The sequence below is a fragment of the Procambarus clarkii genome, chromosome 12 (assembly GCF_040958095.1).
Source record: "Procambarus clarkii isolate CNS0578487 chromosome 12, FALCON_Pclarkii_2.0, whole genome shotgun sequence".
NCBI classification, from domain to species: Eukaryota; Metazoa; Arthropoda; class Malacostraca; order Decapoda; family Cambaridae; genus Procambarus; species Procambarus clarkii.
In genome coordinates this window covers 47,849,424-47,875,158 of record NC_091161.1, presented here as the reverse complement: position 1 = coordinate 47,875,158, position 25,735 = coordinate 47,849,424, and the positions used below count along the sequence as shown (strand labels likewise).

The following is a 25,735-nucleotide window of genomic DNA, read 5'->3' as shown; positions in this document are numbered from 1 at the left end:
TTCGTCTTCTTGATTGATGCCACACATCTTGAAGTTAAAAATTCTTAACAATTTACGTAACCTATACTAACACAACACTAAAATTAACACTTAAAATTACTGTACAGTTCATTAAGCTAAGTTAGTTTTGACTGCCAGCTGCTGAAGCCTCACTGGTTGAGGGCATTTGGGTTGCCTGTGAGGCCTCACTTGTTGAAGGTGCTTGCTTGCACCTCACTTGTTGAAGCGCTTGCATGCCCTCACTTGTTGAAGGCGCTTGGCTTGCCTGTGACGCCTCACTTGTTAAAGGCGCTTGCTTGCGCCTCACTTGTTGATAGCGCTTGGCTTGCCTGTGGCGCGTCACTTGTTGAAAGCGCTTGGTTTGCCTATAATGCCTCACTTGTTGAAGGAGCTTGGCTTGCCTGTCGCGCCTCACTTGTTGAAGGCGCTTGGCTGCCTGTGACGCCTCACTGTTTGAACAACACGTAACTTGTCTTTAATTGCTAGGACAATCTTCTTCCTCTTAACACTTCCAGAACGATTGATGCTGCTAGCAGACATATTCTTGGCCAAAAATGTTCGAAATTACTATGAAAATAAAGAAAGTTATTTAAAAAAATATTTCACTAATGGCGCAGCACTGTGTATAACACGAGGGACGGACGCACATGGGTTGACCAGTGTTGGACAGGTCCACTTGGGGCAACCATAGCGTTACGTAGGCCGCCAGGAGGAAAAAAATTCACAATATTTTTGAAGGAAACTTCAGCCTGTGCACAATGCTTTTAGGAAACTTATTTATTTGTTATTACATAATTACTAGTAGTTATTTTATTTGTTTTTGGCTATGATTAATTGTTCTAAAATTAATGGTAATTCCTGTACCCAGGTAGTCCCTCCTGACACACCCCTCCCACCCTCCCAACACCTCCCACCCACCCCACCCCCACCTACACCATGCGCCTCGAGTCTCGGGCAGACGGGATTAATACCGTATAGCCCGCCTCATGTTTTCATATACGGACAAAGGCACGATTATCCGGGGGACTAACCGGATAGTGTAATTTCTGCAGAAAACCTGCTTTAATCCGGTCCCTGTGGCTATTTTGGCCGGATATTGTGATAACTTTATCCGTTCACGATTTTGGCCGTATAAGGGCGTTTTTCGGATGTTCGAATCCCGGATAATCGCGGGGTTACAGTAATGTTTATTTGGGTAAGTTGTCAGCTTATATGAACTAATAGCTAGTGTGGCTTGTATATGGGGTACATCCGGTGTCTTACCCTCGACGGTACCCTCCTTACCCTTATCCGCGGCGGTACCTTTATGGTCAGGAAGCCACGGATATTTACAATGGGGCTCGGTCAGTCAATATGATTCCTTTGACATCACTAAACTGTAACTCTTATGTATTCTGTTCTCGTATTGACAATTTGAATGACATCAAGAATATTTTGAATATCTTCTGACATAGATGGTGCTGTAGTTGATTGTTGTTCATGACTTGTCCAATGGGTCGAGACTGGTCTCATTAGCATCTCTCAGATTAGTGGGAAGAAATTCTTGCTGCAAGAATGTGTGTTCTCAGAGCTAATTAGGGTAACTAAAATACTTATTTCCTAAATAAATACTTTAATTGTAAATATTTGAAAATATATGGTATGTTTCAGAATTTCTGACGATATAAAACATATTGTGGTTTATAATTAAGTTCTTAATAGTGATCCTATCCTGCTTAATAATTTACATAATATCTACTTCTGTTTTGTGTATTAAAATGACTACTTTTTATGTTAATTTCTTTCTGTAAATGATGATGATGATGATAAAGTTCAGTAAATGTAAGTAAGAACATAAGAATGAAGGTAACTGCAAAAGACTTATTGGCCCATACGAGGCAGCTCCTCGTATGGAGCTGCCTTTGATAAGTAATTACCAAAGAAGGCACCAAGCCGGGAAGGCTGTGTAGCACAATCAAATAAGTCAACTGCTCCTGAAGAGGACGGTATTACTTACAGTTTACTGAGATTAGTCTCACAAGTACCAGGTAATCCACTTTTAGTGTTGTACAGAATGAGTTTAAGTGAAGGAGTATTACCTGATGATTGGACAGTGTCATTGTTCCCATCCCCAAAGCACACTCAGATAATTATAGACCCATATCTCTAACATAATTTTGTCTATTAGCACAGTTTTCGGCATGAGTGCATTTTGGTTCTACAAGGTAGCCAACTCCATCAAAATATTAAATATGTACCCAACTCAATTAACGATTAATCAACCAATTACTCCATGGGATAACTTGGATCTAGCAGTTGATTTTGAAAATGCACCCTAGAAAGATAATGTACACTCTACATTATTAAAAAAGTTAACACTGTGAAGCATCACTGAAAGTACTCAGAGTATGGGTAACGATGTGTATCAGTGCTATACCGACGGTTCTGTAGAAGAAGGTGGACGATGTACCGGATGCGCATGTAATATATTTGAACAATCTTCTCTCGTACATACATGAATGAAGCGCGTCAATGATTGGGCAAGTACAACTCAAACCGAACTTGCAGGCATATACCTTGCCACTGAATTTTTAAAACACAAAGGCAGTGGACTTATATACTGTGATTCGCAGAGTGCACTCCTGGTATTGAACGCACATAGTAGTGACACCCAGAAAATAGTCAGTGATATTCGAATGAATATTTTAGCTGCCAAAGAAAAGAGATTTGAAATTAAATTCCTATGGATACCATCACATGTTGGCATCTCAAGGCATGACACTGTTGATATGCTTGCAAAGACAGCCTGTAGAAAACCAGTGGTAAAAATTTATATGGGTGTTTCATTAGCAGTGACAAAGAGAATACTTAAGCAAACATCTAATGAAAATCTCACCGACCTAACAAATTCACAAAGGCCTGAAAGTTGTAGCATTAAATATTATGATAGATATCGTGCGGAGACATTCACATACAGGATTAATGGAACAAGAACCCAGCAATGTGATGTCATAGTGGCCATAATACGCTTGGGATATAGACGTATCTGGCAGCTTTCTCAAAACCCAAATGTCGAGTACACAATGTGTCAACTTTGTGAAAGAGAAAATATGCACTCCCTTGAACATTATATTGTAGAATGTCCCATACTGACTGACTTTCGCCCTCCTGGGCTAAGGTATGCTGAACTGTGTAATTACTATTTGAGTACTGGAACACTTGATGATATATTGAACTTGTACCCTAGATTGACCATGTAACGTATCAATTATACAATGAATGTATGTGATGTAACTCTATAACCTGAGCTTGTGAAAGCACCTTAATCACCTTCAGTGATTAAGTGCTTAATTGCACACTAGTTTCTCTATCAGTTATCTCACCTTGTCAGAGTAAAAAGAGACAAATATATGTGTATGTATGTGTGTATATATGTATGTATATATATGTTTATGTACGCATACAGCTGTGTGTGTATATGTATGTGTATAAAGTATATGTGGAAGCTGGTCAGAATTCAATTTCACCTTTGTAAATGCACGTTAATGACACTATGTAAAAGACACATCGAACACTTTATGTAGGGCATACGTAAATCTGTGTATTTATGTATTTACGTATGTAGCTTAGCCTAGCATTTTAAAAACACTACAATCACCTTCTGTGGTTGATTGTTCAATAAATCCCTGAACTATATGTTTAACAAATCTCTAACCCTATCAATGGAGTTAGTTTAGTTCTTATATTATGCACCCTATACCCATCTTGTGGGCGGTAGTGGAAAGGGTTAGAGTCCATGGCGGACTGAAGAAAATGTATATATGCTAGTTAGCATTGTTAATGTGCGGCCACGTCTGTGGTAGAAAAAATTACAAAAAATCAAATAAAGGTATTATTGAAACTTTATAGGAAAACATTAAATCCTAAATATATCTTTAATATTATACTTGAAATATTGTATACTTTGCTCTCTCCATCGTACTTCTGCACCTGCTGGCAAGTGGTTCGGTGCAGTGTGCAGGTGATGTTCATTACTGGGTGAGCTGGCAGGTGGTGCTCACCTGCCAGCTCACCCAACGAAAATTTGGTTTTTAATACACTTACACATTTATTGGGTCTTTCCTTCACCTTCATTCAAGCACTAGGGTATTACAGTGTTTTAATTATAATATTTATTAACGTTATTATTTTTAATTTTTATTATTATTAGTATTATTATTAACAGGAGAGGAGCGTGTGTGTGTGTGTGGGGGGGGGGGGGGGGGGTATAATGGTACACATGTCCACATCCCAATGCCCGCCCTTCCAGGACTGGGGGTGCGGGGGTGTACAATAAACTATACCCACCTCCGGCGGCAGCTTGTCGAAGGCGGAAGTGTAGCCTAGACAATTTGTCATGATAATTAGTGATGACTCTTATTTTGATTATGGGTCCGTAATCCAGTTAAGCTTTTATTCTTAATTTGTATTACAATGCTGGTAAAATACACTTCTTGATGAGTATGGAGTACAAATGAACTCATTGTGAACCCAAGTTCAAGTTCAAGTATGTTTATTGAGATAAGCAATAAATACATCTCAAAGGGATAGAGTAGCTTAGGCTATTGCACCCCCCCTCTAATTCAAGTCCCTCAAGGGGCGCACAAATACTGTGACTACAAATAGACAAATAACATTACAAGAATCCAAACAAGAATTGTGTACCCTATACTCACAGGATGAATATAGGGTACACAATAAACTACCACTCACATCATGGGTATGGGTTGCACAAGAAACTATCGCGCAGAGGATGAATATGGAGAGCAAAGTAAACAAAGATTCACACGATGAGAAAGGGCTGCGCAATGTCCTATGACTCACAGAATGAGTATTAGCTGCACAATAAATTACGGGTCACAGGATGAGTATGGGTTGCACAAACTACTGGTAACAAGATGAGTATGGGGTGCACAATAAATTACCGCACAGAGGATGAGTATAGGGTGCACAAACTGGTTGGGTAAATGGAAATGGTTGGGTACATTTCCTTTCACCTAATGCGACTATTCATGTGTCCGGACACCGGCGATTGTGTGGTATTGGCTATTTATTTAACCATAACTTTGCATTCATTTAATAATTATATTAAGATATGTTTTCCTTGAAATGTAGTTACATTATCGTCTACATTGCTTTATTCTGACATAAAGACCTATGGCGTTACTTTGCATATATGCAAAGTAATTATAAAATTTATTGGCTTGTGTGGAGGCCTTCACACTCCCTGAGCGAGCCATCAAGTAACTATAAAAAGGCATATATCTTAACTTTCAATTCAGTTACATTTATGCCAAAGTATTAACATGCAGCTTATATTTATGTCTTTATGATGACATAGAAAACTTCGTTTATTACAATATCTAGATTAAATTAACATTGATCTTCGGAAGGTCATAGTTCCCATATCGGTAAGGAGAGCGTCGGCCATGAAGCCATGTTTAAAGTATGAATATTTTTCCTCTCTAATAAGGTATAATCTCTGTGATTGATTCACAAAAACTATTTTATATCTGCCTTTCTGATAACATATACAAATATAATCTTTATTTGTGAATATTTGTTAATTAAGCAATATATCAGAGGGCGTGTAGGGTTCGGTGTTCAATGAACGAAAAGGACTGGATCACTGTGTACAGGAGGCTGATATGGCAGCAAACACTCTACTGGCGACCATATATCTTGGATAAGTCGCTCCACACAATTGTCGCTTGGACCGTCGACTTCCTATGGCGTCACCGCTGACATATTTACGTCTAATTTCGTTATGAAATTAGATTATTTCAGAGTAAAAATAGGTTTGATCATGTTCTACGTGTAGCACCAACATTTTAGTAAGTAAATATACCATATTTCTTCATTACTTACGTAATGCTAGGAGGATTTGGGTACTTTTGGGTCGATTTGGGTAATTCTATGGACCGCACCACCACTGCTCCTCACCTCTCAATACACCACCACTGCTCCTCACCTCTCAATACACCACCACTGCCCCTCACCTCTCAATACACCACCACTGCTCCTCACCTCTCAATACACCACCACTGCCCCTCACCTCTTAATACACCACCACTGCTCCTCACCTCTCAATACACCACCACTGCCCCTCACCTCTCAATACACCACCACTGCCCCTCACCTCTCAATACACCACCACTGCTCCTCACCTCTTTATACACCAGCACCAGAATCTAATAATATAATAAAATATAAGTGTTTACTTACGATATTTGCATGATTGCATGAAGCGTTTGTCCTCTCGCTGACTGCGCGGGCCACGGACCACAAAATGGCCGCTCTGTTGATGTGGATGTTCCGAACCATAATGGAAACTGACCCAAGTATAGGATGGGTTAGCCCAAGTATCGCGTTTTCAAAAGGGTCGCCCGTGTTGGAAAAGACGAACGCTGAAAGAATATTGTTGAAAACATCTTGATAACTGATTAAACCAAAATTATTTATTAGTCAGAAGAAAGACAGAAACGCGATCTATATGTAAAACCTCTACCAGACAAATATTTTAAGTAAAACCGAAGATATTTGTAGTTGTATAAAAGTGACAATTTTCATCGCTCGTCGAGCTCGAAAACCACAGCATTCATCTCAGAACCATGCCTATTTCACGCAGATTCCTTAATAAACGTAAGAGTTTTATATGTCACAAACAAGACAGATATATAAGCTTCGTTCTAAATACCTTACCATGCGCATATTTAAATTTAAAGCGAAGATACGTGTACCTTTATAATAGCCGAGCTCCGACTCCGGACAGATCGATCGACGGAGCAACTCTCTCTCAGAACAATGTTTATTTCACGTGAATTCGTTAATAAACATATATGTTTTATATGTCTCAAGAAAGGCAGACATATAAGCATCACTTTAAACACCTTACCATACACATATTTAAAGTTCTAATGAAGATACATGTATTTTAAAAATTACGGAGCTCCGACCCCGTACAGACTGAACGACAGAGCAACTCTCTCAGATCAATGTTTATTTCACGTAAATTCCAGATCTCCAGTATCATCTATTGATACTGGTGATGGCTCAAAAGGGCCACCACTTACGAGCTACTCATGCCCGTGCCACCTTTTGGGTGGCTTCATGTTCATCTTTACACATTCACTCGGGAGACATCTCCCGTCACGCAGGGTGCAGTCGCACCTCCACAGATCTCCAGTATCATCTATTGATACTGGTAATGGCTCAAAAGGGCCACCTCTTACGGGCTATTCATGCCCGTGTCACCTATTGGGTGGCTTAATCTTCATCAATCAATCAATCTTCCTCCACGGGAGGCATCTCCCGTCACGCAGGGTGAAGTCGCACCTCCACAGATCTCCAGTATCATCTCTTGATACTGGTAATGGCTCAAAAGGGCCACCACTTACGGGCTATTCATGCCCGTGCCACCTTTTGGGTGGCTTAATCTCCATCAATCAATCAATCAATCTTCCTCATCACAATCGACTTGAGAATGGTCCAGGACGGACCGAAACGTCGTTATCCCCTCCGGGGACTGGTCAAGTCGTATACTGCAATTTCGGATACCGGGCTAGAAACAACTTCGTTCACTGAGAAGTTTGTACATACAAACCATTCCGTTCGTATATGCGCTGGTTTGTGTTCGCTGTTGTTCTCGTCTGAATAAATACATGGAACTTGTTCATATAATTAGCGCTTCCATTATTAGAATTATTTATCTATTATTAGAATAACAAGGTACAAACCATACCCCCTTACAGTTGAAATCTATTTATTTATATACAAGAAGGTACATTGGGTTGCGAGAGTACATAACATATATTAAGAGGTACATTGTAGCAAGATTTGAGATTAAAGGATTTAAGACTAACACGTTTAGAAACAAGGCGCCCCTGAAGGAGGCTATTATTTGTTATGCACCCCATACTCAACCAGTAAGTAGTGGAGCAAAACATAGATTACATGGTCATAAAGTCTTAATCAGACCAATTCAATTCAATTTCTTTCTTTATTATGCACCCCATACCCATCCCGTGGGCGGTGGTGTAAAGGATTACAGAGGCACATAATCGGTTCAGGAACTGAACCCTCTAGTTCGTTTAGCTAAGCAAATAACAATTATTAATATTATATATACATGTACACACTCTCATACATACATGTACATATATATATATATACGTATACATATATACATACACATACATATCTAATCACCTACACAAATACACACATAATCTTTGTGTCACAAGTGATCAACAAGAGGCTCACAACAGTCACTATACAAGGCACTTTACATCTATGGTGAGTCACACAGTTACTAGTCTTGCTGCACACCCACCCAACTGGGCGGCAGCTTTACAGTCATGTGCTCCACACCCACCCAACTGGGCGGCAGCTTTACAGTCATGTGCATGCATTACCTACAGTAAGCAAATTTTGGATACTTCGCTAAGATTTCGAGCAGCACATCATTATGAATGAAGTACTTACACATATCTTGAACACTATTGATGGTGTTATCTCTAAATTCCGCGATTTTTTCACATTCCATTATATAATGACGCAAAGTACGCGAATAGTTCTGCTGACAGAGTTTACATTTAGTCAAATCTACATCAGCAGATGTTACAAACTCCCAGAGGTACTTGTAGCCGAGCCTAAGCCTAGCAGTGGTAACATCTAGAAGTCTGCTAACATTATTGGATGACCCATAGACGTGCGGTTCTTCCTGCATAATAGAATGATGATAGATGGAGTAACTGGTGTGAATTTCACTTTGCCTCAAGTCTCCGAAATTTAGTTGATGTTCCTGGGATATTGCTGCCCTCAGGCTGCTCAAAGGCAGTCCAAGTTTGTAATCAATTCCCTCTTTACGAGCAAAAGTCTTGGGCAACTCATCAGTTCTCAGTGGCTATTTTTACATTATCATTTACAACTAACTTAAGTTAAATAACAACCAGTAAACAGACTGCTGTTTTTTAATTCTAATTCAGGCACTTCCTGGGATAAAACGCGAACATTCCTTGAGGTGCTTATCTGTTTTTCCTCGTAACGGTCCCAAAGCTTCCACAAATGTTCCTGTTTCTCTTTATTGCTCTTGCGGCGACTGGACTTTAGCTTTTGATCAGAAACCAGTTGGGATTGCAAGGTTGCCAGGGACGCCTCACGGTATAGTAAGGGGATTAATATATATAAAGCCAAGTTGTCCCTCACTGCCCTTTGATTCAGACGCTGATGCCATCCTTCTACGTCATTGTTGGTCCTCACCAGTCATCTAAATGCACACCAGTTCCCCAATTCTCACACACAGTTGCACAGCCACGTATTTTTTTATGTAATGAGTTAATTGTGTCGTTAAGGGTGGACTGCTAGCCGACTTTTCTAATTCAGCAAACGCCTTACAATTATGTAGTACATACGTACCACATAAGTACGTGTGTGCTACACATGTACACACACACACACACACACACACACCTTGTCAAGCACAAGACGAAGCTTGAAAAAGTTTGGTGGTATGCCAATAGGCTAGTCCCAGGACTAAGAGGCATGAGTTACGAGGACAGGCTGCGAGAAATGCACCTCATGACACTGGAAGACAGAAGAGTAAGGGGAAAGAGTAAAGGATCACTACCTACAAAATTCTCAGAGCAATTGATAGGGTACATAAAGATAAACTGTTTAACACGAGTGGTAGGCGAACAAGGGGACACAGGTGGAAACTTAGTACCCAAATGAGCCTTACCTTGAGGTTACCTTGAGGTGCTTCCGGGGCTTAGCGTCCCCGCGGCCCGGTCGTCGACCAGGCCTCCTGGTTGCCGGACTGATCAACCAGGCTGTTGGACGCGGCTGCTCGTAGCCTGACGTACGAGTCACAGCCTGGTTGATCAGGTGTCCTTTGGAGGTGCTTATCCAGTTCTCTCTTGAACACTGTGAGGGGTCGGCCAGTTATGCCCCTTATGTGTAGTGGAAGCATGTTGAACAGTCTCGGACCTCTGATGTTGATAGAGTTCTCTCTCAGAGTATCAGTTGCACCTCTGTTTTTCAACGGGGGTATTCTGCACATCCTGCAGTGTCTTTTGGTCTCATGTGATGTTATTTCTGTGTGCAGGTTTGGGACCAGCCCCTCTAATATTTTCCACGTGTAAATTATTATGTACCTCTCCCGCCTGCGCTCAAGGGAGTACAGTTTTAGGCTCTTTAGTCGGTCCCAATAGTTTAGATGTTTTACTGAGTGGATTATAACCGCTGCATTACGTAGGAATGCGGAGGAATTTCTGATGGAGGAGAAGACAGTTGCACAGCGCGATCCGCAGCGCAGCGTGCGGAGCGCCGCGGGAGGCCTATATAAGAAGAGAGGAGGGGACATGCGTTCTTTCTTGCTACAGCCTCGCCCCGCTTCACAAGTCAAAGAAAAAATTTTTGCTACAAACACGCTTCACTTCGCAAGAAAAAGGAATAACTTGGGACTCTTGTGTTCTTGGGACTTCAAGAAGCCATGAAAACTACGATTGTACCACGATCACAGCCCCACCCTGATTGAGTTTATCTCAGGGGGCCCTTCAACCTCACAAGCTGAAAAGCTAGGGTCGATCTACAGTACTCAACTTTCTCCAAGGTAATGTGTTATCTTATGTTCTAAATGTAAAAGCTAGGTTCCTCCCAAGTGTCGGTGTGTGCCCAGCGCTGTTTCCCACGCGGCCTGCAGCCGCTCTAGCCAGGCCAGCTAGGTCATGCCTAGGCAGAACATGTTATGCAGCCAACAGTCCTATTGTCCGCTGATTACGACGAAATTCTTATACAGCCTTGCCCGCGCCGCTAAACTTGCCAGAATTATTGTCTGCCGGTTAAGCCCGAGAATTTTTATTCAGTATCCTCGATGCTGGTTTGCCGGAAATATTGTCCGCCGGTTAAGCCCGGAACCTTTTTACGCAGCTTAACACGCTGCTGGATTGCTAGACATATTGTCCGCTGTTTAAGACGGAATTCTTATGCAGCCTCCATCGCTGATGGATTGCCAGAATTATTATCTGTCGGTTAAGCCAGGAATTTTTATGCAGCTCACCAAGCTGCTGGATTGCCAGACCTATTGTCTGACGGTGAAGCCCGGAAATTTTATGCAGCTCACCACGCTGCTGGATTGACAGACCTATTGTCTGACGGTGAAGCCCGGAAATTTTATGCAGCTCACCACGCTGCTGGATTGACAGACGATTGTCCGACGATTAATACGGAATTCTTATATACCATTGCCCTAGCCGCTAGCTTGCCAGACTTACAGTCTGCCGGTTAAGCCGGGGAATTTTATCTATTCAGTATCCGCCCTCGAGTTGGATTGGCCAGAAATATTGTCTACGGGTTAGGCATAAAAATTTTAATGCAGCCTCCTTCGCCGCCGGATTTTTTTAGATTCTGGCCTGCCGGATAAGCCCGGAATTATTATACAGCCGCTCTAGCTGCCACCCTTGCTATCGGATTGCCAGACCTATGTCTGCAGGTTGAGCCCGGAATTATTATGCAGCCGCCTTCGTTATTGGATTGCCAGACCTATGTCTGCCGGTTGAGCCCGGAATTATTATGATTGCCAGACCTATGTCTGCTGGTTGAGCCCGGAATTATTGTCGGAAAATCCGACACCATTTAATAATCATACAGATAATAGCTGTATTGTATAAACAAGTTACCCATAGAAAACGTAACTTGTAGTGGAATTACCGTCTATAGAAAACGGGATATCATCACCACATACTATTATAATTCACCAGCTATTCTGCTGGGAATTATTCTTAAATACATTAGTCTTTGGACTTTACCATCATAAAACATCTCATATAAATTAACTTAATTATCAATATTAAAGTAGAGTAAATGTGACCCTTCTATCACTTTCTGACATGTGGACAATGTAAGCCAGGCGTCAGAGTGAGGAAGGAGGGCAGCCATTGTTTATAACGAGACCAGAGGCTCACACGGGAGCAAATTCGGCTCCTGTTAATTTTACTTGGACGTAGTGTTATGGAAACCAAAGGTGTACCATTTTCAACACGCTGTCTACAAATTCAAGTTAAGTGTTCTTTCCGAAACCCATGTATCTTCATTTATGGCCATTAATGTCATTATATAGGGTGACCCGGTTAGAGCACGTGAAAGCCTCAAACTAAAGGTAATTAAGCCAGGTCTTTATTGTTCCATGTACTGTATAGTGTTTTCTCTGATATACTTGTCATATATAGGATTCTGGCTTCACAGCTAGCGCACTTTTGACAGGTCAAGACGAGGAAGCAAGATTTGTGCACCAGTTACTGGGTGATATGGAAGCTACCTCAAAGAGGATAATTTGGTGTCTACACCCTAGTTATACCTGGTGGACTAACCTGCTGTACTATAAGATCTCTTCAATGTATGTAGTTAATTTTGTAGTTTGATTGGCTGCATATATATATAAACTATTAAACCCCCCCTAATGTGTAGAGGATCGATTTGTGAGATTAAGAGATTATTGCAGAAATACAGTCCACTTAACATTATACAAATTGCTATCGAAGTATATAAATTAACGTAAATATAAATTCATATAAATTAAATAAATATAAATCTCACAGGTCGGTTCCCACATTATTTGGTCCTTCGAACCGGATGACGGATTATTTGATCCTTTGAACCCACATTTGGTCATCTTAGTACCGGATGAACCAGTTAACCAGTGGATTCATTAAATAAACTAGTTCAGTGTGATTTAAACAAAGCCAGTCAAGACGGCGGCGTTGACTCGTGCGAGTTCACGAGCCCCGCTCAGTTCAGTTAAGCCTTAGTCAGCGGTTTCATGCACACCCACAGATTTGGTGGCGTGTTATTCTGTGAAATGACAGCGCTAATATAGAAGCCAGCCAAATTAGTGACTGTGTCGCGAGATTGTTCACGGATTTCGTGGTGTTACATTTCGCGAGAGATTATCTACGAATTTTGTGGAGTTTATTTCGCGAGGTCACTAATAATATTTAATACTTCTAGATAATATTAGAAGTTTCATAGAGGCTAATTAAGAGGCTATTATCAATAATTGTGTATATTATTTCTCCAAAATAGAGAATCATTTAATATATATTGCACTAGTGATCACAGTATAATATTTAGTAATTGCCAACCCACAACAGGGTAGGATATGACTAGTTGAACTATTATCGTTCATCCTAGTCCCATTATTACCATAGTCAGTTGTACTATATTGATTAACCTAGCACCATTAATGAATGGTCCAGACCCTATTTTGGGTGTAATTTTTATCAACTCGAGTTGAGTTGTATATATAATAATTTACTTATGATCATTACACCTTCGAGTGATTAATTAGTGTCTCTACCATCCTAGGGTGATATAGAAGAGCTAACCTAAAGGTACTTCCAGTGACACTGGTTTATCACTCAAATCATTAGTGTGTATGATTGTATATATATAATGTGTATTAATTTTAAGTGCTAACCTCTAGTAGAGGTAGGATTATTGCCTAGTGAGTGCAGAATTTACCCTAGGCTACCATTAGAGCTTGTTCAGTATTATGAGCAGCCCAAGTACAAGCCCCACAAGGCTTCACCAACGAGCCAGTATGGATAATGCAGGGAGAATGAAAAGAACCCTTGCAGGTCTTAAAGGCCACTTATCAAGACAGATCAAGAAATGTGAAGATTTGTCACAACAATCTCAAGTTGATTATGCTGACCTGGAAAGCTATTATCAAGCAGCTGCAGGTAAATTTGAGCAAATCAAATGCCAAATAGCAACATATGTGGCTGAACTTGCCAACACCAATTTATCAGAAACAGAAATAGACGACATTATGGTTGATCTTGCGAATTATGAAGATCACACTCAGGCCACGTTACAGCCTTATGTCAAATTAATTGCCCAAAACAAGGCAACAGCAACAGCAACAACAACAACAGTTGCATCTAATACGAGTCAAGCAGAAGCTCGACTCCCTCCAATTAATTTACCCACTTTCTCAGGAAAAGATGAGGAAGATTGGGATGAATTTTGGAACAAATTCGTTGACCTTGTAGACTCAAAACAATTTTTACCAAAGAGTAGTAAATTCTCTTATTTGCAAGGCCAATTATCAGGTGAGGCTAAAACAGTAGTATCCCATCTGAGATTAACTAATGACGGCTATGATCTGGCAGTAAAACTCCTCAAGGATAATTATGCTGATCCAGAAGTAAGAACATCACATTTAGTTCATGAGCTGTTGCATTTACCCCCACCGGAGGCTTCAGCTGATTCACTCCAAGTCTTCAAGCTGGAGGTAGAATCATTGATCAATGCCCTCAGCCTGACAGCAGATACAAACGGGGCTGAGTGGGTCTTGAAAATAATTGTCCAGGAGAAAATACCTAGGGACATATTGAGACAAATGAGTGCTCATTACAATAAAAGTATCTTATCCATGAATGAAATATCTGAAGGTTTAAAGTCAGTAGTTCATCAATTACGAACACATGACAAATTAAAACCACCAAGTAAACCCTCAGAAACCAATAATAGTAAACCACAGAGTACCAAAGGTACTCCAAATCAATCTAGACAATATAATTCAACACCAAAGTGGAACAGTGGCAGTGTGGGCGTATATGCAGTGGGACCCTCCAAGCCTATAGTTACTGTGTCATCCAAGAACGTGACACCAAAGGGTACTGGAAGCTATGGAACATGTTTGTTCTGCAATGAGAAACATTCAATGTACCACTGCCCTAATTTTCCTGATAGTGACGCCCGTGTTGAGCGACTCAAAGATTTGCAACATTGCACGAGGTGCCTCAGGAAACATAACATCAAGGACTGTGATACCCAATTACACACCTGTAATAGGTGTAACAAAGGTCAACACCATGCAGCATTGTGCAGAGACACCAAAACAACGTCTCCAAACCCCAAGGTGGAAGATAGCATTCCCACCACAGTACAGTACTGCAAGGTGCAACCAACAAAGAGTGTCCAATCAGCAAAGTCTAAAGGTAATACGACTTTGCCTACTGCCCAAATTACCATCCTGAATAAGAGGGCCAAGGTCCATACCCGTGGGTTGTTTGACCAAGGATCCCAAAGAACATATATCACCAAAAAGTTGGCAGAAGAACTACAATTAAGGCCTGTAGCCCAGATGTCATTCAATATCTCAGGGTTTATAACAGATGCAGGACCTCAAGTCTACCAGGTGGTACAACCATCAGTACGCTTAGGCAGGTACGTCTGTCGAGTACAAGCCATTGTGGTGGACAAAATACCAGTAGACCTACAAGTTCAAGGTCTGAGAGCAACAGCCAAATTCCTGAGAAATAGAGGAATAAAATTGGCAGATAATATTAAGTCTGATCACCTCACCGACTTCGGTCTCCTTGTAGGGACAGACTATTATCATCGATTCATCGGTAGCCCTACTAAATATCAGGGTATAACCATGTTAAACTCTGCAGGGGGTAAATTACTCTCAGGCCCAGTATCAAGCCTGAGGAGACCTATGCCTGCAGATAAACAATACCAGTAGAAATCTAAATTTGTCAGCTGATTATATTTCTCCAGTAGCATTATACTAAGGAGATTACAGCTGACTATACCAACAGAGGTTGATGTTAGTATCATCATTTAAAGCTGGAGATGAGTTCATGAGGCCTCAGTGGCAAATCAGTGAACAGTAGCCTAAAACAGCTACAAGTCACTGCGACCAATGTCACTGAACCCACTGCAGTCTCAGAACCATACTTTACTTTAATGATGAGCTATTCAATCCTCTGAATCAATTAATTAAATTAAACCCCAATAAATCTGATGACTGATTTGATACATTTATTATTTAATCAAGATGTATTCCATGGGCCTCAGTGTTTATATATCAGTGACCAGTTACCTGAAGAAACTTCAAGTTATATCTAATGTCACTGATCTCACTGCAGTCCCTGAATCATACTTGACTGTAGTACTTGATCACATCCAGTCTTCTGGGTTAAATAATATGTAATAAGGCTTGAATATTAGCCTTTCAAGAGTTGACAGGGAAATGAAATCGCATTAGACTTCTAACCCCGGCAACTCTAGTACGGGACATCCGTCCTGTACGAACAGACGCACAAATGTGTGATTACTAACTACTAACATCAAATTAATCTAATAATTCGAAGGAGGAGTATCGGTGTTCGTCTGTTCTAATTAGGACTTCGACCCGTGAGCAGCCCCCTGGGGAATTATGTCGGAAAATCCGACACCATTTAATAATCATACAGATAATAGCTGTATTGTATAAACAAGTTACCCATAGAAAACGTAACTTGTAGTGGAATTACCGTCTATAGAAAACGGGATATCATCACCACATACTATTATAATTCACCAGCTATTCTGCTGGGAATTATTCTTAAATACATTAGTCTTTGGACTTTACCATCATAAAACATCTCATATAAATTAACTTAATTATCAATATTAAAGTAGAGTAAATGTGACCCTTCTATCACTTTCTGACATGTGGACAATGTAAGCCAGGCGTCAGAGTGAGGAAGGAGGGCAGCCATTGTTTATAACGAGACCAGAGGCTCACACGGGAGCAAATTCGGCTCCTGTTAATTTTACTTGGACGTAGTGTTATGGAAACCAAAGGTGTACCATTTTCAACACGCTGTCTACAAATTCAAGTTAAGTGTTCTTTCCGAAACCCATGTATCTTCATTTATGGCCATTAATGTCATTATATAGGGTGACCCGGTTAGAGCACGTGAAAGCCTCAAACTAAAGGTAATTAAGCCAGGTCTTTATTGTTCCATGTACTGTATAGTGTTTTCTCTGATATACTTGTCATATATAGGATTCTGGCTTCACAGCTAGCGCACTTTTGACAGGTCAAGACGAGGAAGCAAGATTTGTGCACCAGTTACTGGGTGATATGGAAGCTACCTCAAAGAGGATAATTTGGTGTCTACACCCTAGTTATACCTGGTGGACTAACCTGCTGTACTATAAGATAAGGAACCTCTTCAATGTATGTAGTTAATTTTGTAGTTTGATTGGCTGCATATATATATAAACTATTAAACCCCCCCTAATGTGTAGAGGATCGATTTGTGAGATTAAGAGATTATTGCAGAAATACAGTCCACTTAACATTATACAAATTGCTATCGAAGTATATAAATTAACGTAAATATAAATTCATATAAATTAAATAAATATAAATCTCACAGGTCGGTTCCCACAATTATTATGATTGCCAGACCTATGTCTGCCGGTTGAGCCCGGAATTATTATGATTGCCAGACCTATGTCTGCCGGTTGAGCCTGGAATTATTATGATTGCCAGACCTATGTCTGCCGGTTGAGCCCGGAATTATTATGATTGCCAGACCTATGTCTGCCGGTTGAGCCCGGAATTATTATGATTGCCAGAACTATGTCTGCCGGTTGAGCCCGGAATTATTATGATTGCCAGACCTATGTCTGCTGGTTAAGCCCGGAATTATTATGATTGCCAGACCTATGTCTGCCGGTTGAGCCCGGAATTATTATGCAGCTGCCTTCGCTATTGAAAGCCTCCAGATCTTTAGCCCCTGCTATTGCTTTGCTCTTCAACAAGTCACTTGAACTCCAAACCTTTCCAGATATTCTAAAAAAAGCGAGAGTAACGCCTGTCCACAAATGTGGTGATCTCACAGATGTTAACAACTACAGACCTATATCAATCCTGCCAAACTTGTCAAAAAATTTTGAAAAACTAATCTATAAGCAGCTTTACTCATATCTAGCCAAACTCAATATACTTAGCCCTTGCCAATATGGCTTCAGGCCCAAAAAAAGCACTAACGATGCACTTATTAGTATGCTTAACTCGATTCATACAGCTCTTGATAAAAATGAGTTCCCTGTTGGGTTATTTGTGGACCTGCGTAAAGCTTTCGATACTGTCAACCACCAAAACCTTCTTCTTAAATTACATCATTATGGTGTCAGAGGACACTCCCTACAATACCTCAAATCCTACCTTACTGACAGGCTCCAATGTGTTTCTGTGAATAATACAATTTCTCCCACCCTACCCATGAACATTGGTGTTCCCCAGGGCAGCATACTTGGCCCTCTCCTCTTTCTCATCTACATTAATGACCTTCCAAATGCCTCCCAACACCTCAAACCAATCCTATTTGCTGACGACACAACCTTCATTTACTCCAGTCCTGATCCCCTTGCTCTAAATGCCACAGTAAATACTGAGCTAAATAAAGTCCATCTGTGGCTAACTGCCAACAAACTCTCCCTTAACATTGACAAAACTTTCTATATTCTGTTTGGCAATAAATCCTCTAATCAAATAAATCTCAAAATAAACAATACCCAAATTTGTAACAAATTAGATGGCAAATTCCTTGGCATTCTCATTGACCACAAGCTGAATTTCCAGGGACACATTCTAAACATATCAAAAAAAGTTTCAAAAACTGTGGGCATTCTTTCTAAGATCAGATATTATGTACCACGCCCTGCCCTGGTGACTCTCTATTACTCCCTTATCTATCCATATCTCAACTATGGTATTTGTGCTTGGGGCTCTACTACCCAAAATCACTTACGTCCTCTAATTACTCAACACAAAGCTGCTATTAGGACAATGTCCAATTCTGGCCCCAGACATCACTCGGTACCCCTATTCAAATCCCTGAATATGTTAGACATTAAGTCACTGCACATTCTCTCATGTGTACTATACATATACAAAACGCTAAATTGTAATGCCAATCCTGATCTCAAAAGCTTCATAGAAGGTTGTAACAGAACCCATGAGCACCACACCAGAAATAAATACAGTTTTGATATTCCTAGAGTACGACTTAATCAAACCAGAAATGCTCTACAAATCAAGGGGCCCAGGATGTGGAATGACCTTCCCAACCATGTTAAAGACAGTACCTCTCTCAACCAGTTTAAGGTAAAAACGAAGCTATACCTAATAAATTCCCTGTAACCTACCTTACCTCTCTATTGTCAACCCATGTATGTTTTTTTTTTTTTTTTTTGTTTTACAAATCAACGCTGTTTTAATGTAATTTTCTGTAATAATTTGTAATTGTATTTGTGCTGTTTTTTCAACAATGTTCCCCCCTCTTTTACCTCTATTTTTATTTGTACTCAACGCATTTTTTTCTTTTTACCCATTAGTTTTAAGCTTTAGTCATTAGTGTTTTTTCCTGCCCGAAACGCTTTGCGTAATAGTGGCTTTAGGCATTGTATGTACTAGCTCTATCTATAAAGCCAACAAACTTTGTAAAATCTCTTTATGTATGTACCTTTACCTAAATAAATATTCTAATTCTAATTCTAATTCTAATTCTAAATAGAATACTCCGAAGTAATCAATATAATAACTATATGACCCATATAAAATACATATGAACGTATAAGTACCCAATAAAATGAATATAAGAAAAACAGTTCTTTAACCATAACCGAGACCTGCTTGTGTCCGGAGAGACACACACACAACAAATTAAAAATGTGGTAACAGAGTCCCATACAGCCCACAAAGAACCGCGTCCATTACAGTCTAAAATTAACTGAGTCGATTACATTGAATTCCATCATATGTTGTCCTCCGTATGCAGGCCGACAAATAATTTGATTTACCTATTGCGATTAAAGTTTTAATTAAGATGCGTTAAGCGTAAGATAAGTATAAGATTGGATTAACCACTTAATGTGTAAACCACAGCTTATAATCTTAATGCTGGAGATTAAAAGCTTAATCTCGTCCGAAGGAAGTTAAATCATGACTTAATGTTAAAGAATAAAACTTTAATCTTAACATTAATTCAAAAGGAAGACTGCAATATCCTGCCCCGGAGGGATTTGAGCAGCTTGAACGACCGGTAGCAAGAAATAACTATATTCAAATATAATCCAACATAATAATATAACAATAGAACACACCGAAGTAATCAATATATAAACTATATGACCCATATAAAATACATGCCAACATATAAGTAACCAATAAATCTAATATAAGAAAACAGTTCTTTAAATCATAACTGTGACCTGCTTGTGTCCTCGGAGACACAAACAACAAATTATAAGTGTGGTAGCTGAGTCCATTACAGTCCAAAATTAACTGAGTCCGTTACATTGAATTCCAACGCATGTTGTCCTCCGTATGCAGGCCAACAAATAAAATTATTGACCTATTGCGATTAAAGTTTTAATTAAGATACGTTAAGTGTAAGATATGTATAAGAATGGATTTAAGAATAACCTCTTAATGTGTAAAAACACAGCTTTTAATCTTAATGCTGAAGATTAAAACCTTAAACTCGACATTAACGCGAAAGGAAGACTGCAAAAAAGAAAACCTTGCCCTGTAAGAAGTTAAATCATGACTGACATGATTATGTCCTGGCAGCACGAACTCCATAAAATATAAGGAATATAAGAAATATAAGGTCCAATACAGCGGTTTCCATCGTATGTTGGTCTCCGAATGCGTGGTACTTTTATCAGCCTCGTGCATTTGCTGATTGCAGATCAGCTGTAACGGCAGCAGTCGGAGCATCGTCACCTGTTGAATAAAAGTTTTTCTCTGGGGATATCAAAGAAATATTATTTCTGGTGGGTGATAATGGGTCCTTGCATTTGTCCAGGGAGATTTTCGGAGCAGCAATTTATAAAATTGGTTACTGAGTCCATTGCAATGATCTCCATCGTCTGATGTCGTTGTTGTTGGGACTTCCTGCTACTCCGGCAGACAAAAGTCTGGTATAGCCAGCAGCCAGGGATAATCCAGCGGCCAGGGCAATCCAGCAGCCAGTGAGTCTGCACAAAAAATTTTTGTCTGCACCGGCAAATAAAAGGCTTGTAATCCATCAGTCAGGGAGGTTGTATAAAAATTCCGGGCTAAGCCGGCAGACAATAGTTCTTGTAATCCATGTCCAGGAAGGCTGCATAAAAAATCCGGACTAAACCGGCAGACAATAGGTCTGGCAATCCAGACCTATAGGTCTGACAAAATTCCAGTCGTTCAGGGAGGCTGCATAAATTCCGGGCTAATCCGTCGGACAATGTGTCTGGTAATTCAGCATTCAGGAAGGAAGCATAAACATTCTGGGCTAAACCGGCAGACAATAGGTCCGGCAAACTATCAGTCAGGGGGGGCTGCATTAAATTCTGGGCTTAGCCCGCAGACAATAGGTCTGGCAATCCAGCAGCAAGGGAGGCTGCGTAAAATTTCCGGGCTTAACCGGCATACAATATGTCTGGCAATCCAGCAGCGAGGGCGGCTGCATAAAAATTCCGGGCTTAACCAGCAGACAATAGGTCTGGCAATCAAGCAGCGAGGAGAGCTGCATAAAAAATCGGGCTTAACCGGCAGACAAGGTCTGGCGATCCAACAGCGAGGGAGACTGCATAAGAATTTCGGCTTAACCAGCAGACAATAGGTCTGGAGGCTGCATAAAGTTTCCGGCCTAGACATGAGCTAGCTGGACTAGCTAGAGCGGTGTTAGAGCAGCCACGATGGAGGCTGCATAAAATTTCCGGCCTAACCGGCAGACAATATGACTGGCAATCCAGCAGCTAGGTGAGCCACCTGAAAAGGTACCGGGCTTAATCGGCGGACAATATTTCCGGCAAACCAGCATCGAGGATACTGAATAAAAATTCCCGGGCTTAACCGGCAGAAAATAATTCTGGCAAGCTAGCGGCGAGGGCAAGGCTGCATAAGAATTTCGTCTTAATCAGCGGACAATAGGTCTGGTGACTGCATAAAATGTCCTGCCTAGGCATGACCTAGCTGGCCTAGCTAGAGCGGCTACAGGCCGCGTGGGGCACACGCCGACACTTGGGAGGATTCTGATTGAAATTACCTACTTAAAATTATCTGCTAGATTAAGGACTTGCCCGAAACGCTGCGCATACTAGTGGCTTTGCAAGAATGTAAATACTGTACTATCCAATGTATTCTCACAAACCTAATGTACATTCTTGTATATATATAAATAAATAAATAAATAAATAAATAAATAAATAAAAACCTAGCTTTACATTTAGAACATAAGATACCACTTTACCTTGGAGAAAGTTGAGTAGTGTAGGCCTCCCCTAGCTGGTCAGCATGTGAGGTTGAAGGGCCCGCGAAGTTAAACTCAACCAGGGTGGGGTCAGGGATCGTGGTAACAGTCGTAGTTTCCATAGCTTCTAGAAGTCCCAAGAACACAAGAGTTTAGTTTTTCTTTTGTCTTGCGAAGCGAAGCGTGTTTGAAGCAGGGGAGTTGGTCTGTTGGCCAACAGTACGCCGAATCCTTTTTTCTTTTGACTTGCGGTCCTTATTTTTTTTCTTTTGACTTGCGAAGCGGAGCGTGTCTGGAGCAAGAGAGAACGCATGACCTCTCCTCTCTTCTTTATATAGGCCCCCACGGCGCTCCGCGCGCTGCGCCGCGGAACGCGCTGTGCAACTGTCTTTCTCCTCCATCAGAAATTCCTCCGCATTCCTACATAATGTAGCGGTCATTTAACAAACCACCTCTTGAGTCAAGGGAGTTAAGCTTTAGGCTGCACAATGAAACTGCTATAGACAATTTTATAACTGCTGCTGATAATGTCAACTGGGAGTCCGAGTTAGGTAACATAGGGGACATCAACCTAGCAGTGCAATCTTTTCTTCAAACAACTCTTAGCCTTTATAACACCCACTGTCCTATGCTTACAAAACAAGTCACAAACAAAAGGCTTAACAATCCTTGGCTTACAAAGGGAATACTTAAATCCGTAAATAAAAAACATGACCTTGAGAAGAAGTATAGGTTAGGAACCGTCTCCAAAGAATTCTCAAATAATTACTCGTTATTGCTATCTAAAATAATTAGACGAGCCAAAACTAAATACTATGAAGATAAATTTACCCAAATAAAGAGCAACATTAAAAAAACTTGAGCACAATTTCACAAATATTGGGATCAAAGAAGATTTTAAATAACAAACCAACACTCCTGTCCAATAACGTTGGTCAGCTTTCAGCCTCTGAGTCTGCTATTGAGTTCAATAGGTTCTTCTCTTCCATTGGATCATCCCTTGCAAATGATATTCCATTTTCCAGTACTGATGTTAAGGACTATCTTACAGGTCTCTGTAAAATAGTCCACAGTCTCCAGTAAGATCCACAGTCTCTGTACCTAAAGCCTACTAATTCCACTGATGTCAATGAGATAATCCTTTCCCTTAAAACCAAGTCTAGTGCCCTTGAGGAGATACCAACTTTAGTTTACAAAAAAGCTTCCAGGTCTTTAGCCCCTGCTATTGCACTGCTCTTCAACAAGTCACTTGAACTCCAAACCTTTCCAGACATTCTAAAAAAAAGCAAGAGTAACTCCTGTCCACAAATGTGGTGATCTCACAGATGTTAACAACTATATACAGACCTATATCAATCCTGCCTAACTTGTCAAAAATATTTGAAAAACTAATCTACAAGCAGCTTTACTCTTATCTACCCAAACACACATACTTAGCTCTTGTCAATATGGCTTCAGACCCAAAAAAGCACTAACGATGCACTTATTAGTATGAATAACTTGATTCATGCAGCTCTTAATAAAAATGAATTCCCTGTTGGGTTATTTGTGGACCTGCGTAAGGCTTTTGACACTGTCAACCACCAAAACCTTCTTCTTAAATTACATCATTATGGAGTCAGAGGACACTCCCTGCAATACCTCAAATCTTACCTTACTGACAGGCTCCAGTATGTTTCTGTGAATAATTCAATTTCTCCCACCCTACCCATCAACATTGGTGTTCCTCAGGGCAGCATACTTGGCCCTCTCCTCTTTCTCATCTACATTAATGACCTTCCAAATGCCTCCCAACACCTCAAACCAATTCTATTTGCTGACGACACAACCTTCATTTATTCCAGTCCTGACCCCCTTGCTCTAAATGCTACAGTGAATACTGAGCTAAATAAAGTCCATCTGTGGCTAACTGCCAACAAACTCACCCTTAACATTGACAAAACTTTCTATATTCTGTTTGGCAATGAATCCTCTAATCAAATAAATCTCAAAATAAACAATACCCAAATTTGTAACAAATTAGATGGCAAGTTCCTTGGCGTTCTCATTGACCACAAGCTGAATTTCCAGCGACACATTCTAAATATATCAAAAAAAGTTTCAAAAACTGTTGGCATTCTTTCTAAGATCAGATATTATGTACCCAGCCCTGGCCTGGTGATTCTCTATTACTCCTCTTTCTCATCTACATTAATGACCTTCCAAATGCCTCCCAACACCTCAAACCAATTATATTTGCTGACGACACAACCTTCATTTATTCCCTCCCTCATCCCTCCCATATTTACTCCCTCATCTATCCATATCTCAACTATGGTATTTGTGCTTGGGGTTCTACTACCCAAAGTAATTTATGTCCTCTAATTACCCAACACAAAGCTGCTATTAGGACAATATCCAACTCTGGCCCAGACATCACTCGGTACACCTACTCAAATCTCTGAATATGTTAGATATTAAGTCACTGCACATTCTCTCATGTGTATTATACATATATAAAACGCTGAACTGTAATGCCAATCCTGACCTCAAAAGCTTCATTGAAGGTTGTAACAGAGCCCATGAGCACCACACCAGAAATAAATACAGTTTTGATATTCCAAGAGTACGACTTAATCAAACTAGAAATGCTCTACAAATCAAGGGACCCAGAATGTGGAATGACCTTCCCAACCATATTAAAGACTGAACCTCTCTCAACCAGTTTAAGATAAAAATGAAGCACTATCTAATAAATTCCCTGTAACCTACTTACCCCTCTGTTGTCAACCCATGTCTGTTTTTTTTTAAACAACGCTGTTTATTTGTTTATTTATTTATTTATATATATATACAAGAAGGTACATTGGGTTTGTGAGAATACATTGGATAGTACAGTATTTACATTCTTGTAAAGCCACTAGTACGCGCAGCGTTTCGGGCAGGTCCTTAATCTAGCAGATAATTTTAAGTAGGTAATTTCTATCAGAATTGATAAATGATAAAGATACATTGCAAGAGAAAAATGAGATGAGAGAGCTTAGTAAGTATATTAAAGCACATTGTTATATTAAAGCTCTGATTGTCTGCTCTAAGCTCTGCTCTTCTCTGATAAAGCTCTGATAAAGCACATTGTTATATTAAAGCTCTGTTTGTCTGTAATAATTTGTAATTGTATTTGTGCTGCTTTTTCAGCCATGTTCCCCCCTCTTTAATCTCTATTTTTATTTGTTCTCATCACATTTTATTCTTTATACCCATTAGTATTAAGCTTCAGTCATTTATGTTTTTCCTGCCCGAAACGCTTTGCGTAATAGTGGCTTTAGGCATTGTATGTACTAGCTCTCTCTATTAATCCAACAAACTTTGTAAAATCTCTTGTATGTATGTACCTTACCTAAATAATCATTTATTTATTTATTTATTATTTATATGATCAAGTGTCATGTATTTATTCAGACGAGAACAGCAGCGAACACAAACCAGCGCATATACGAACGAAAGGGTTTATATGTACATTCTTTTCAGTGAACGAACTTGTTTTTAGTGTACTGAACTGACGGGGGACTGGTCAAGTCGTATACTGCAATTTCGGATACCGGGCTAGAAACAACTTCGTTCACTGAGAAGTTTGTACATACAAACCATTCCGT

The 25,735-nt window shown here is 40.2% G+C and overlaps 1 pseudogene; it reads right to left on the bottom strand.

The window, feature by feature from the left end:
* The window catches only part of LOC123772851 (zinc finger protein 271-like), an 85,954-nt pseudogene extending 79,267 nt beyond the window's left edge, over positions 1 to 6,687 (bottom strand).
* Between the last annotated feature and the right edge of the window lie 19,048 nt (positions 6,688 to 25,735).